The 14,554-nt window shown below is 41.3% G+C and overlaps 1 pseudogene; it reads right to left on the bottom strand.

Annotated features, from left to right (window-relative positions):
* The window catches only part of LOC148138477 (uncharacterized), a 54,379-nt pseudogene extending 45,317 nt beyond the window's left edge, over window positions 1-9,062 (bottom strand).
* Between the last annotated feature and the right edge of the window lie 5,492 nt (window positions 9,063-14,554).

Raw genomic sequence — 14,554 nt, 5'->3', positions numbered from 1 at the left:
CCGGGTCATTTGATAGCGCACACGTTTAATATATGTTTTTTAAAAATAATACAACATATTGCAGAACTAATCTAAATTTTATGTAATATTGATGTTTTTAGTAGCAAAACGTCGAAGAGTATTATCTTTAAGCAAAGCTGGATTCATAGAAATAGGCTTGCTTAATTAGCCCATGTCTGGGCTCCTCCATATAAAGTAAGAAAATCATGGGTAAGAAGGAAATCTCTAGTGCAGAGTTTAAAATGAATGAGCCTTTTGCCAGTGTGGGCAGTATATTTACTCAAGTGGGCTATTTGAGTTTGATTAATTTGAGAATTATTTATTGAAAACTTGCTCTATGGGCTTCGAGCCTGCCGAAGTGCACAAATTATGGCCTCAAATAGGGTACTCTCGCGATGCACAAACCAGAATATGGATGACCCCTACTAGATTAGTTTGTGTTACTTCTTTGCTGCTGCTCATTTTATTTGATTATATGTATATTGTATATACTTATATACAAGGAGGGAATGGTTTATATTTTATTACAATGATCACTCCACGGCTTCCAATCTAGCAAGGGGGAAGATGATAAAAATTGAACTTGACCTGCTATGGAGACTTGCAATTGCCAGCGTTGTTGCATAAGAAGGGACAGTTTATCTGTGCGATCCTGAGCAAACAGAGACTGTGCACCAACTAGTCAGGAAGATGTCCTTGTGTGTGAAAAGACTGAATGATACCAAGAATGACTTTTGCAGTGGTAAAGTGCAAAAAAAGTGTAACCAGTTCATTTACAGAACAAGTCTAAATGGTCTTTACCCTCAAAAGGTGTAGTGTGTCAGCTTGATTTCATTTGTACTACTGACATACCTGGTAAGCCTTGTCTCCTTTCAGATAGATCACGTAGTCAAAGAGACAATGGGGGCATATTATCCTTCACTAGCAATTTACTTCTAGAAATCCATAATATAACTTCTGGAGAGGATGAAGTAGTTTGTTGCGCCCTTACTTCAACAAGAGACTCCCTGACACCTTTTATCCTTCCAAATCCTAACATGGGGGTATAGAGTGGTTCGAAATTAATTACAGGATTATGGACTTCCTCCAATAAATCTGGGATAACCTATCCGAATTGCTACAATGATAAGGGATGGGAGTGCACTTATTTTAAAGTGCCTAAAATTCTCCCTAAATGTGTCAGTTGTCATTGCTTCCCTGAAGGACCCCACATTCCATGTGCATTCGTTAAGGAGGAATGTGTCTCTATTACCACTGGTATTCAAATCCTTTGTCGGGTGATAACAACACCATCCTTTATTATGATACCCCTAATATTCCCAATTATTGGATGAGTAGAAGCATTCTGGGATGTCGACAACGTCTCTTATCAAGATACCCACCTCATCGACTTAATGACTTCCAACCTTTACGTTCAGGACCAAACTTTGTAACCATGGATTTAGATTTAGAATACATTACAGTGTGGAAACAGGCCCTTCAGCCCAACAAGTCCACACCGACCCGCCGAAGCGCAACCCACCCATACCCCTATATTTACCCCTTACCTAACACTACGGGCAATTTAGCATGGCCAATTCACCTTACCTGCACATCTTTGGACTGTGGGTGGACACGGGGAGAACGTGAAAACTCCACACAGTCAGTCGCCCGAGGCGAGAATTGAACCCGGGTCTCTGGCACTGTGAAGCAGCAGTGCTCACCACTGTGCCACCGTGCCGCCCAGGTACACCAGGAAGTCACAAAGATAGGCCCGCTTCTTTTTGGGGAGGTCCCGACATTGTCTTCACTAAACCTGATTTTTTTTTTCAGTTATAATAAGGCACCTTGTCCTGAATAGAGCAAGTACTCCTCATGCTGGAGCTGTAGGAATATTATTTCCTACTACTGTTCCTTGTCCAGTTACCTGTCCACGAGATTCAAATTCCCGTTTTAAACGTTCAGTTTCTCCTGACTTTTGTGCAGATTGGATGAATCTAAAAGTGTCAAAAAGTACAACTCACTCATTGGCATATGCAACTCTTAGTTTTCTTTCCGTAGGAAGGTCTTCAGGAGCTATTAGTCATCATAAACGTAATTATCTCATTTGTAGAATCATGACAACTGCTGCCCTAATAGAAATTAGGGACATGCTTTCCGAATTATACCTATTTGCCCAACAAAACTGTTATGCTCTCGATTACATACTTGTGAAGGAAGGTGGAGTTTGCGCCATAATCAAATGAAAGTGCATCATGGAGGTCACTAATCTTATCGAAAGCATTACTAAACTTAAACATAACATCCACACTTTTATCAACCAAGTGAACGAAGGTGCAGAATGGGGAGATTGGGGTTTTGGTTCATGGTACAACTGGCTAATCAGTATAGCTATCTATGCTGCTATTGTTTTAGTTGGTATTTTTGTTGGTATTGCTATTGATGAGTGTACTATTGCTGAAATAATAGTTTATATTGACAACATTGGTTCCACCCAGAACATGCTTCTTGTCCACTTCGATGATGAGGAGGAAGCATCATCACCTGCCCCTAGTACCTCTTCGGAGGAAGAGAAAGTATTGCAGTCTTTAGTTGACGTCGAATTGGATTAATTTGATCCATGCCTTTGTGGTGTGGTCATAGAATGACCAAAGCGGGGGAATGAGGAACTAAAATTTGTGTTTAGGCTGCTGTCAGCAGCAACAAGTATATGTAGATTTTATTGACAACAAAATGGCTTTTCAATTTAAAATAAAACCACAAATTGGCTGAAAATAATTATTTGACTGTGTGAACTTGTAGTGCTGTTTTGTAGAAAATACAAGATAAGAGAAAACAATGGACCGTTCATAATATGAATGATAAGACGGTGATTTGGTATTTTGGACTAACCTTGAATTAGCAAACATGGGGTGATTCTATGCATCAAACAACCTTTTCTCAGGAAATGTCATTGGTTTAGCCTGCTTTCAATCATGTCACCTTATTACAGTTAAATGGTCTTTTCTTGTAATTAAGAACACTTTCCCAGGAAATAACATTTGAAACTCCTGCTGTCAACCATGTCACCTTATTATAATGAGATTGGTCTTTTCTTGTATTTAAGGCTGTACTGTCTCTTTAAAACATATACATAATGTGTCATTTTCAAATGTAATTGAGCAACTTTGCCACGGAGAACTGGAGCTTTAACCTCTGTGTTGCTGGACAGAATTGCGTCAAGATGCCTTACTTTATTAATGTCCTTGCTTTGTACAGACTGCATTCTGTTTATTGTTTGACTGATCTCGAATGAAGAGATCCCTTAAGAGGGGTCCATATCTTTAATAGAAGGCAGGGAGTAGCAGTCAAGGGCACTTGTTGGAGTGGAGATCAGTAACTAATGGTGTTCTGCAGGGATTACTTTGCTGTCAGTAATATATATCAATGATCTGGAGGAAAATCAGTTTGTCTGATTAGTAAACTTGCTGACGACACCAAAATTGGTGGAGTTGCAGATAATGAGGGTGCTTGGAAAACGATGCCACGGGATACAGGTAGATTGCAGATTTGGACAGAGAAATGGCAGGTGGAGTTTAATCCACACAAATGGCAGATGATTAATTTGGGAAGGTGGAATTTTGGTGTGAATTATACAGTAACGGTAAAACCTCCTCAGGAGCATTGATACACAGAGGGAGGTGGGCGTAAAAGTCCACAGATGGATATGGTGGTCAAGAAAGCACGCAGCATGAATATATAAATGTTGGTAAGTTATGTTACAGCTGTACAAAACTTCTGTTAGACCACATTTGGAAGTTTGCGTGCAGATCTGATTGCCACACTACCAGAAGGATGTGGAAATGTTGGCGAGGGTTTACCAGGATTTTGGTTGAGAGTGTGTTGCTGGAAAAACACAGCAGGTCAGATAACATATGAGGAGCAGAAAATCGACGTTTCTGGCTAGAGATCTTCATCCTGATGAATGGTTCCGGCATGAAACGTCGATTTTCATGCTCCTCGGACGCTGTCTGACTTGCTGTGCTTTTCTCCAACACACTCTCAACGCTGATCTCCAGCATTTGCAGAGCTCACTGCCTCCTTACCAGGATATTGCCTGGTCTGGAGACTTTTTGTTATGAGGAGAGGAGATTGCTTTCACGGACGGAGGTCCATGTTTTTGTGGTGGCGGGGAGGAAATGGGGGCTTTCAAGACTTGGGTGCACATTTTAAAGTGAGTGGGCAGAGATTTTAAAAAACGAATGAAGAATATTTTTGTACACACAGGTTGGTTCGTGTGTGGAATGGACATTCTAAGGAATTGGTACATGTGGGCACAATTACAACATTATGATTATGTGAATGATTATGATGTAGTAGGCACCACAGAGACGTGGTTACAGGGGGGTCAGGACTGGCAGTTAAACATCCAAGGGTTTTCAACTTATCGAAAAGACAGGGAGGTGGGCAGAGGGGCCGGGATTGCCTTATTAGTTAAGAACAAAATTAAATCTATGACACTGAATGACATAGCGTCGGATTATGTCAAGTCTGTGTGGGTGGAATTGAGGAACCACAAAGGCAAAAACACCATAATGGGAGTTATGTACAGACCTCCTAACAGTGGTCTGGACCAGGGGCGCAACATGTACCGGGAAATAGAGAAGGCATGTCAGAAAGGCAAGGTCACAGTGATCATGGGAGACTTCAATATGCAGGTGGACTGGGTAAATAATGTTGCCAGTGGATCCAAAGAAAGGGAATTCATGGAATTCTTACAGGATGGCTTTTTGGAACAGCTTATCATGGAGCCCACAAGGGAGCAGGCTATTCTGGGCCTAGTGCTATGTAATGAACCAGACTTTATAAAAAATCTTAAAGTAAGGGAACATTTATGAAGCAGCGATCATAATATGGTCGGGTTCAGTCTGCAGTTTGAAAGAGAGATGGCAAAATCGGATGTAATGGTGTTACAGTTAAATAAAGGTAATTATGAGGGCATGAGAGAGGAACTGACGAAAAGAGACTGGAAGCAGAGCTTAGCAGGGAAGACAGTAGAGCAAAAATGGCAGGAGTTTATGGGTAAAATAGAGGACACTATACAGAGGTTCATCCCCAAGAAGAGAAAGATTATCCGGGGAGGGACTAGACAGCCATGGCTGACAAAGGAAGTCAGGAAATGTATCAAAGAAAACGAGAGAGCCTATAAAGTGGCCAAGAGCACTGGGAAATCAGAGGATTGGGAAGGCTACAAAAACAAACAGAGGATAACAAAGAGAGAAATAAGGAAGGAGAGGATCAAGTATGAAGGTAGGCTAGCCAGAAATATTAGAAATGATAGTAAAAGTTTATTTCAATACATAAGAAACAAATGACAGGCAAGAGAAGACATTGGGCCGCTTCAAACTGATGCTGGGAGCCTCGTGATGGGAGGTAAGGAAATAGCAGGAGAACTTAATAAGTACTTTGCATCAGTCTTCACAGTGGAAGACATGAGTAATATCCCAACAATTAAAGGGAGACAGGGGGCTGAGTTGAGTACGATTGCCATTACAAAAGAGAAAGTGCTAGAAAAGCTAAAAGGTCTTAAAATTGATAAATCTCCTGGCCAGATGGGCTACATCCTAGAGTTCTGAGGGAGGTGGCTGAGGAAATAGTGGAGGCGTTGGTTGAGATCTTTCAAAAGTCACTCGAGTCAGGGAAAGTCCCGGATGATTGGAAGATCGCTGTTGTAACCCCCTTGTTCAAGAAAGGATCAAGACAAAAGATGGAAAATTATATGCCAATTAGCCTAACCTCGGTTGTTGATAAAATTCTAGAATCCATCATTAAGGATGAGGTTTCTAAATTCTTGGAAGAGCAGGGTCGGGTTAGAACAAATCAACATGGATTTAGTAAGGGGAGGTCGTGCCTGACAAACCTGTTGGAGTTCTTTGAAGAGGTGACAAGTAGGTTAGACCGGGGAAACCCAGTGGATGTGGTCTGCCTAGACTTTCAAAAGGCCTTTGATAAGGTGCCACACGGGGCTTAGCTGAACAAGGTGAGGGCCCATGTTGTTCGAGGTGAGCTACTGGTATGGATTGAGGATTGGCTGTCTGAAAGAAGGCAGAGAGTTGGGACAAAATGTTCTTTTACGGAATGGCAGCCGGTGACAAGCGGTGTCCCGCAGGGTTCAGTGTTGGGGCCGCAGCTGTTCACATTATATATTAATGATCTGGATAAAGGGACTGGGGGCATTCTAGCGAAGTTTGCCGATGATACAAAGTTAGGTGGACAGGCAGGTAGTACTGAGGAAGTGGGGAGGCTGCAGAAGGATCTATACAGTTTGGAAGAATGGTCCAGGAAATGGCTGATGGAATTCAGTGTGAGCAAATGCGAGGTCTTGCACTTTGGAAAAAAGAATACAAGCATGGACTACTTTCTAAACGGTGAGAAAATTCATAAAGCCAAAGTACAGAGGGATCTGGGAGTGCTAGTTGAGGATTCTCTAAAGGTAAACATGCAGGTTGAGTCCGTGATTAAGAAAGCGAATGCAATGTTGTCAATTACCTCAAGAGGGTTGGAATATAAAAGCACCGTTGTGCTACTGAGACTTTATAAAGCTCTGGTTAGGCCCCATTTGGAGTACTGCGTCCAGTTTTGGTCCCCACACCTCAGGAAGGACATACTGGCACTGGAGCGTGTCCAGCGGAGATTCACACGAATGATCCCTGGAATGATAGGTCTAACATATGAGGAACGGCTGAGGATCCTGGGATTGTATTCATTGGAGGTTGGAAGATTAAGGGGAAATCTAATAGAAACTTACAAGATAATACATGGCTTGGAGAGGGTGGACGCTAGGAAATTGTTTCCGTTAGGCAAGGAGACAAGGATCCGTGGACACAGCCTGAGAATTAGAGGGGGTAAATTCAGAACAGAAATGCGGAGACATGTCTTCAGCCAGACAGTGGTGGGCCTCTGGAATTCATTGCTGCAGAGTGCAGTGGAGGCTGGGACACAAAATGTCTTCAAGGCAGAAATTGATAAATTCTTGATGTCGCAAGGAATTAAGGGCTATGGGGAGAATGCGATTAAGTGGAGTTGAAATGCCCATCAGCCATGATTGAATGGCGGAGTGGACTCGATGGGCCGAATGGCCTTATTTCCACTCCTATGCCTTCTGGTCATATTTAACACATGATAAATACATGAATAGGAATGATTTGGAGGCATATGAGAAAGGAGCAGCAGGTGGGCCTAGAATACTTAGAGACAAAAATACTACAGATACTGGAATCCAAAGTCGACAGGCAGGAGACTGGAAGATAACAGCAGACCTGGCAGCATCAGGAGGTGCAGAGGTTGACGTTTCGCGTATATAATTCTTCAGGATAAAACTTGAGATAGATTCTTACAATACCTTACAATTACAAATCAGTATCTGACTGACATGTCACCGTTTGTATATTCCAATCGCTTTGCCTGTTTGAAGTTTGGAAAGCTAGACAGACACTGCTGGAAACATTAAATTATGTCGGGAAAATGGCTTTAAGTAGAATCCGAAATTTTCATTGTAATCAATGAAACTTGTGTATCTTCTCTGACACAGTTCACCATATCTTGTTTTTGCAATGCAAGCTTAACATTTTTGCCATGCAACAATGTCTGAATAAAAACAGCTTTTGACACATTTGCCCCTCTCCTGTGTTGACAGAATTCCAGTCAGACTGAAGGCTTCTCTGTTCCGGCATCTAGTTTGATGTTGCACCATTTAGTTTATATTGTCCATCCTAGGTTTAAAATCCAAAAACAACAATTCACATCTCGATTTATTTCATCTGCAGCAGGCTAGGAGACGATAATTTATGTCTGCACCTGCAAAGTCAGGACGAGTGATTTTGAATTTGTCAGTCAGTCAGCCATTTTCAGTTTATTGACGGCACAATGGACCTTGCGAGGATGGATGGACAGAAAGTCTTCTTGCTGTTTCTGGTTGTAGGACGAAGACCACCGTCTTAAAATCTGATAATACTCTGCAACACTAAGAGTTTTGATCTCAAACTTATTGTATTTACACGCATAACTTTAGAACGTATCAGATATATTTATATAGGGACATCACATCATATGAACTACAGTAAATGGCATTGCGTTATATTCACACTTATTTCTGGGTTTGTCGCAGTTCTTACTGGGCTGACATCTGTTGCCCTGAATTAGATGATCTGGAGGAAGTGTCGGTGAGGCTGCTTTCCAGATCTGCTGCAATTCATTTGGTGCAGGGAAACTCACAATGATAAAAAATAAGGAAAGGAGTAACAGGATTTTCAACCAATGGCATTTGTGGAATCGAGCTGTTTTTCCAAGCCAGGTTGGTTGTGGAATTGTCAATTGGTGGTTTTCCTGTGTATCTTCTGTGCCTGGCGTTCTAGGCTGTAGTGCTGTGGATCTGGAAGTTGCTCTATGAGGAACGTTGGTGAATTTCTACACTGCATCTTGTCTGTGGTACACACTGGTGTTACTGAATGTCGGTGATGGGGACAGGGGATGTTTGGGGCTGTGGTGCTGAGCAAGCTGCTCTACAACTTTATTCAACTTGAGTACAATTGTTCCAGAAATGGTCGCACAATGTCTTTTAGGTTAACTTCCTGGAGTCTGTTCTGTTAAAAAGAAAATTTAGAAAACTGTGGAGATGCTCAGTAGTTTGGCCAGAATCGATGCAGAGAAATAGGTAGTCATTCATTCCCCATGAGAACACCATGTTGTTAATCCTCCTGCTTCTTTCAGTCCATTCGTCACATGGACTCCTTGCTCCATTATCTGGTGCATCTCATGTTTACTCACAATTACTTGGATTTATTCAGCAATTGAATTATTTTTAATTGGATATTCCACTACATACTTTAACTGGTCTGTGAATAATTTTCTTTATTGATATATATGACTTGTTCAAACGGATAAAAATTGAACCGATCCACGGAATAACCAGCATTAAACAAATATAAAACATACCCAAACGAGAGAAGGATGAAGCTGACAAAGAGCAAAATCATAGATTTCTTTCTGCTGTCCAGCTCTGGGTCATTCTCTGTTTTTCTGTGAGCCCTCAGTTCCTTACGCATCTTAATGGCCTTGGAGACATTTCTAACAGTGAGAACATTGATAAAGAGAATGAAAGTGATAGGGAACAGTGATGCTAAAAACGTGCAATATATTTAGAAGTTGCCGGTCTATGAAATAATTGTACCTGATAGAACATTTCCATGGAACATTGTTGATGATCTTTCCAGGTTTAAATTGAACGTAGAAAGAATAAAATGCAGATTGTTGCTAGAACTTTCATTGTAGTTTTCCCTGTACAATATTTAGCTTTCATTTGATGAACACAAATGGTGACAAGTCGATCGTATGAAAAAGCAATGGTGAACTAGACAGAATGTTCAATGGCCCAACTGCTCAGGACATTGATAATGATACAAACAGGAGTGATGTCCAGGAAACACAGTGCTTAATAATAATATCAAAATCGGTTAAGTATAACATCCAAATTAATGAACGGTACATCGGACTCTGCCATGGCCACCAAATAACAAGTGCTGCATTTAGAAAGACCACACTTACCCCAATCTGTTATTGCAATCACCACAAGATTAACTGTCAGAGAGGGAGAAATGAAAAAAAAAGTTGAAGTTATTAAACAAAGAGTACTGTACATGAGCCCAGACTGTAAGGGATAGATTTTAGAACAAAGATAATTGTTCCATGTCATATGAAGTATAAAGTATCTGCACTCTTGTAATGAATTATTTGCACTTTTAAAGGACATAGGGAAGAACATAAGCAGATGATTATTCCCAGAAGAACGATCATGTACTCAATATTTGAGTCGGGTTGACAGTGGTTGGTTTCTTCTGATTTATACGTTATTCCATTTGGCTGGAGTCGTCCATTAGACCTCAACATCCACACAAGAATACCAGGAATCAGTGAAACATAAAATGGGATATATCAAACACGGGCATGGATTGCAAAATTCCTGGTGCCTCCACAGTTGAGATTGCCTCTAGAATTGGACATCACATCATATGAACTACAGTAAATGGCATTAAAACACTACGCAGTGTCATGAAGTGGATGGCCTCCACAACATGACGAAATGATCAGGCATTTAGTCACTTCATCTGAACATGCTGACAAACTGAGCTATGAAAGTATTCAGCAATGAATCCAACCTTTGTGGATACCCATCACAATCAGAAGAACTTCAATATTTGGCACGGACTCCCTCCACATGTCCAACACTATACACCACAGCCCTCATTCAAATAAAACCTGAATCCATGCGGCATTGCAACTTTGCAGTTTAGAAATGGGCGGCACGGTGACACAGTGGTTAGCACTGCTGCCTCACAGCGCCAGAGACCCGGGTTCATTTCCCGACTCAGGCGACTGACTGTGTGGAGTTTGCACGTTCTCCCCGTGTCTGCGTGGGTTTCCTCCGGGTGCTCCGGTTTCCTCCCACAATCCAAAAAATGTGCGGGTTAGGTGAATTGGCCATGGTAAATTGCCCGTAGTGTTAGGTTAAAGGGGTGGATGTAGGGGTATGGGTGGGTTGCGCTTCGGCGGGTCGGTGTGGACTTGTTGGGCCGAAGAGCCTGTTTCCACACTGTAAGTAATCTAATCTAAAATCAGGCACTCTATCTCGAATTTAAAATAACTTCCTTCTTGATGTCCAGGCTCATATATCCAAGTGCCTCTCTTAGGCCCTCTCCTTGTGAACAGAGATCTCCCTAGAAGTTCCGGAGCAGACTCTGGGGCGATACATCTCCACAGTTTAACCGGCACTTCTCATGTAGATCAACAGCACTGTACCACAGCTTGGTCTTGGAGACCCAAACATTGTACTGTTGCTTGGTATCAGGGACTGCTTCTGTAGATTCAGACTAATGCTAAAGATTATGGGAGACAATAATCTCATGGTCTTATCACTAATCTATTAAATCGGTGACCTAGGTAATGTTCTGGGGAGCTGGGTTTGATGTCTGCCATGGCAGATGATGGAATTTCAATTCAATAATAATCTGGTTTTAAGAGTTCACTTATGATTATAAAATTGTTGTCAAATGTTGGGGGGAAAATCTCATTCCCTAATGTACTTCAGGGAAAGTTATCCTTACCTGGTCTGGCCTAACGTGACTCCAAATCTACAAGAACATGGTTGACTTTTACCTTCCTTCTGGGCAATTAGGTAAGGGTGGTAAATGTTGGCTTAGCCAGCGATACCAACATCCCTTCAATGAACAAAAGAAAATGGAACTCCCCAATGCACAGCTAGCTCCCCCTTGCAGATGACTTCTCCCTTTTTTAAATCACTCCCTTGGATTGGATAGCCCCATACTGAGTCCATTGCTACAAATAAGAGGCTCTCGAAATATACCCACTATCGAAGATAGGAGATACTCCATTCAATTCAGTGTAGTTTGCTGGCGGAGGGAATGTAAAGACAGGTACCCAGCAGCCAACCTCGGTAAAAGGAGCTATCTCCTGGCTTTGATACCAGCAAGAGTTGGGAAACTCATTGTACTTGGTGAAATGAGCTATGGCACCGATGATGCACTGGAATAGATGATGCCCTGAATTTAGCAGAATCTCAGCACCAAGCATCCACACTGCCACCTTGGCATTTCTCCTTCTCTCTGTCATCCGGAACATTCCCTTTGATAGTCACCATTCCTTGGGTTCAGAGATATCCTCTTACAGATGTGGGAATACTGATCATTTTTTTAAAAAAATGCTCATGGAATGGGAGCTTTATTGGGTCATGCAGTATCCATTATCTCGGTCTAACCATCTTCGTGATGCCATTGGAAATCTGCCTTATTGAACATCTGTATTCGCTGGAGTGCAGGAAGATCACTGTGTTTTGGGGGGATAGTTGCATAATTGTTCCCTAGCAACAGTGATAGAACAATGCATGAGGTCTGGCTTGAAATGGAACGTTTCTGTGATGGCACTTCTGTGCATCTGCTGTCCTTGGTCATCCGCTAGACTTTTGGACCCACACTTCAAGTATCTACGCCCCCTACAAACCTAATTCCCTATTGGATTTCTGAATATGTAGCCAAATTAAAAGGTACTTGTGGTGATTTACATACTACACTTTATTAATTGCTAGTCATATGCGTCATTAGTGAAGGGAGTGAGTGCTGAATGTTGTGAGTGGCATGCTAATCAATTGGCTGTTTGTCCAGTACAATGTGGAGCTTTGTGGGTGTTACCTTCAATGTAATATTTGAGGTGCTCTCAGACAGATACATGAAGAGCATTCCGTCCCAGCTCTGAGCTGTGCTTCCTGGATGATGGACATGGATTGGAGAGGCATAGCCACAGTAATCAGAGTATCTGACATACTCCTGTGGCCACAGCAATTGCAAGGCTGGATCAGGGCATTCCTTTTGCCAATGGTTACTACAAATTGTTGATAGCCGTGTATTCAGTGATGGTGATGTCATAGTAAGCTAGAAGAAGATTAGTAAATTCTCACTTTTTGACATGGTCATTGCCTGATGCTTGTAGGATATGAATGTTACTTGTCAATTATGAGCCCAAGCTAGATGCTATCCCACTGTATATGGACACAGATCTCTTCTTTATCTAAGGAATTGTAAATGGTGCTGAACATTGTCCAATCACAAGAAAGCATCTCCAATTTGGAGGGAAGGGCGTTGTTAAGGCATGTTCAGCTTTTAAAGTCTCGATTATGAACCTGACGAACTACTGCAGAGATATACAATGGCTGATTGACCTCCAATAGCGATAACCATCTCCACTTGTATTCAGGATGAAACCAAACAGAGTTGTAATCTCATTTACTCCAGTTTTTCAAAGGCTACTGTTATGACAGGGGGTAAACTCTCCTGCTAAATTTCAACCAGCAACACGGAAAATATTTATCCTGTGCAGTAATCTGCGAAACTTCGAGAGGCTAAGAATTATTCAAAGTAAACCTTAACAACTTTATTTCATGAAGTATAAAAGAGAATAATTAACTCACAAATATTTAGAATTTCGTCCTCGAAACTATTGTTTACCTTCCCCTTCAACAATACGAGTCTGATAAAACTTCCAAATAAGATTTACAAAACAAAACTTATCTCAAATCCAGGCAACTTTCAGTTCTTCTATCTGGATCTTCCTGAGTCTTCTTTTCTTCTTCTTCGGGTTTCCGTTTAACAGGTTACTGATTGATAAAGGTACCTTTAAGTTAGCTATTTTTCAGTCAGACGTTTTATATCCTAGTGGTTGGCAATTCTCCTCCCAACTGTTGAATTATCCCTAGTCTTATATGCCCAAAGCATCAGATTGTGTCATTGGCTTTTATGTTTGTCAATATACTCAATTCAACCTGGATTGGAGTTTGGTATTTTTTGGACTACAATTTAAACTGATTTGTCTAATTCGAATCTGTTCTGTCATTTTCAGGCAGCCAGCTAAGTTCGCTTTCGAACAAGTGTTACATTGTTAACTTAGTGAGAACACTTGGTGATGTCTGGTCGCTCTACCAGCTTTTAACTCTCCTAAAAGTACACAATAGCCACATCTTTATAACACCTTCCCCTTAAGAAAAAATGAACCATCATGATGAAAAGATGCCTTCATTTCTTTTCCTCTATTTTTAAACACATTTCCAGAACATACAGATAACCTTAATATATTCTTGAACAGGTACTTGATATCAGTTTTCACAGTAGAAGACAGAAGTACCCTGCAGTGATTCATCGCAAGAATTCGCTGGCTGGTGAGGAACAAAACAAAACGATCATTTTTTACAAAAAATGAAGTCTCGGGCAAGTTATTGGGGCAAAAAGTAGAGAGATCTCTTTGCCCTGCTGGAATGCATCGTAAGGTTCTAAAAGAATCAGTAGGGGAAATAATAGATGCGCTCATGGTAAATTACCAAAATTTTGAGGCAACCTTATTCACTGCTTGTTCTGACAAATATTTCAAAGCAGTAAATGAATTAAGGGTGGGCAAGTGGAGCTTTGTCTATGACAAAGATCAGCTGTGATCGTATTCAATTATGGAACAGGCTGATTGGGGCAGATGCACTACTCCTGCTCCTATTTGTTCTGTAATTATGTTCTGTTAATGTTCATCAATGGGCTTCAGATTTTAAAGACCCCATTGATTTTTAAATCAGAACTGTGAGTGAAATACTGAAACAGGGAATAGATGAGGACAACGTCTTATGACTGAATGACACACGCCTTCCGAGCACCATACTTTAGAAAAGATGGCAAGGTGTCACAGCGAATATTTGTGACAATGTGCTAGAGATGGAGGACTGCAGGAAGAGCAGAAAGCTGACGTGGTCCCCTTAGAACAGAGGGACTGCGGGGGAGGTTTTATAGAGCCATTGAAATGCTGAAGACATGCTGAAATGAATGAGAACAATCTGTTTCCATTGAAAGATGAGGAGAGAACCAAAGCATAAAGAGGGAAATGAGAACAGTGTCTTTGAATCAGCAGTTTGTTCTGATCTGGTATTTACTGCAGAAGGGCTGTGGGAACAGCTTCATGAATAACATTCATTTTGGGCTGTTACTGTGTCATG

This window comes from Chiloscyllium plagiosum, unplaced genomic scaffold (genome assembly GCF_037043375.1).
Source record: "Chiloscyllium plagiosum isolate Xiang-an unplaced genomic scaffold, Cpla_swu_hap1 HiC_scaffold_40, whole genome shotgun sequence".
Classification (NCBI taxonomy): domain Eukaryota; kingdom Metazoa; phylum Chordata; class Chondrichthyes; order Orectolobiformes; family Hemiscylliidae; genus Chiloscyllium; species Chiloscyllium plagiosum.
Note: the sequence above shows the minus strand (reverse complement) of the source record. Positions and strands in the feature narration are given on the sequence as shown.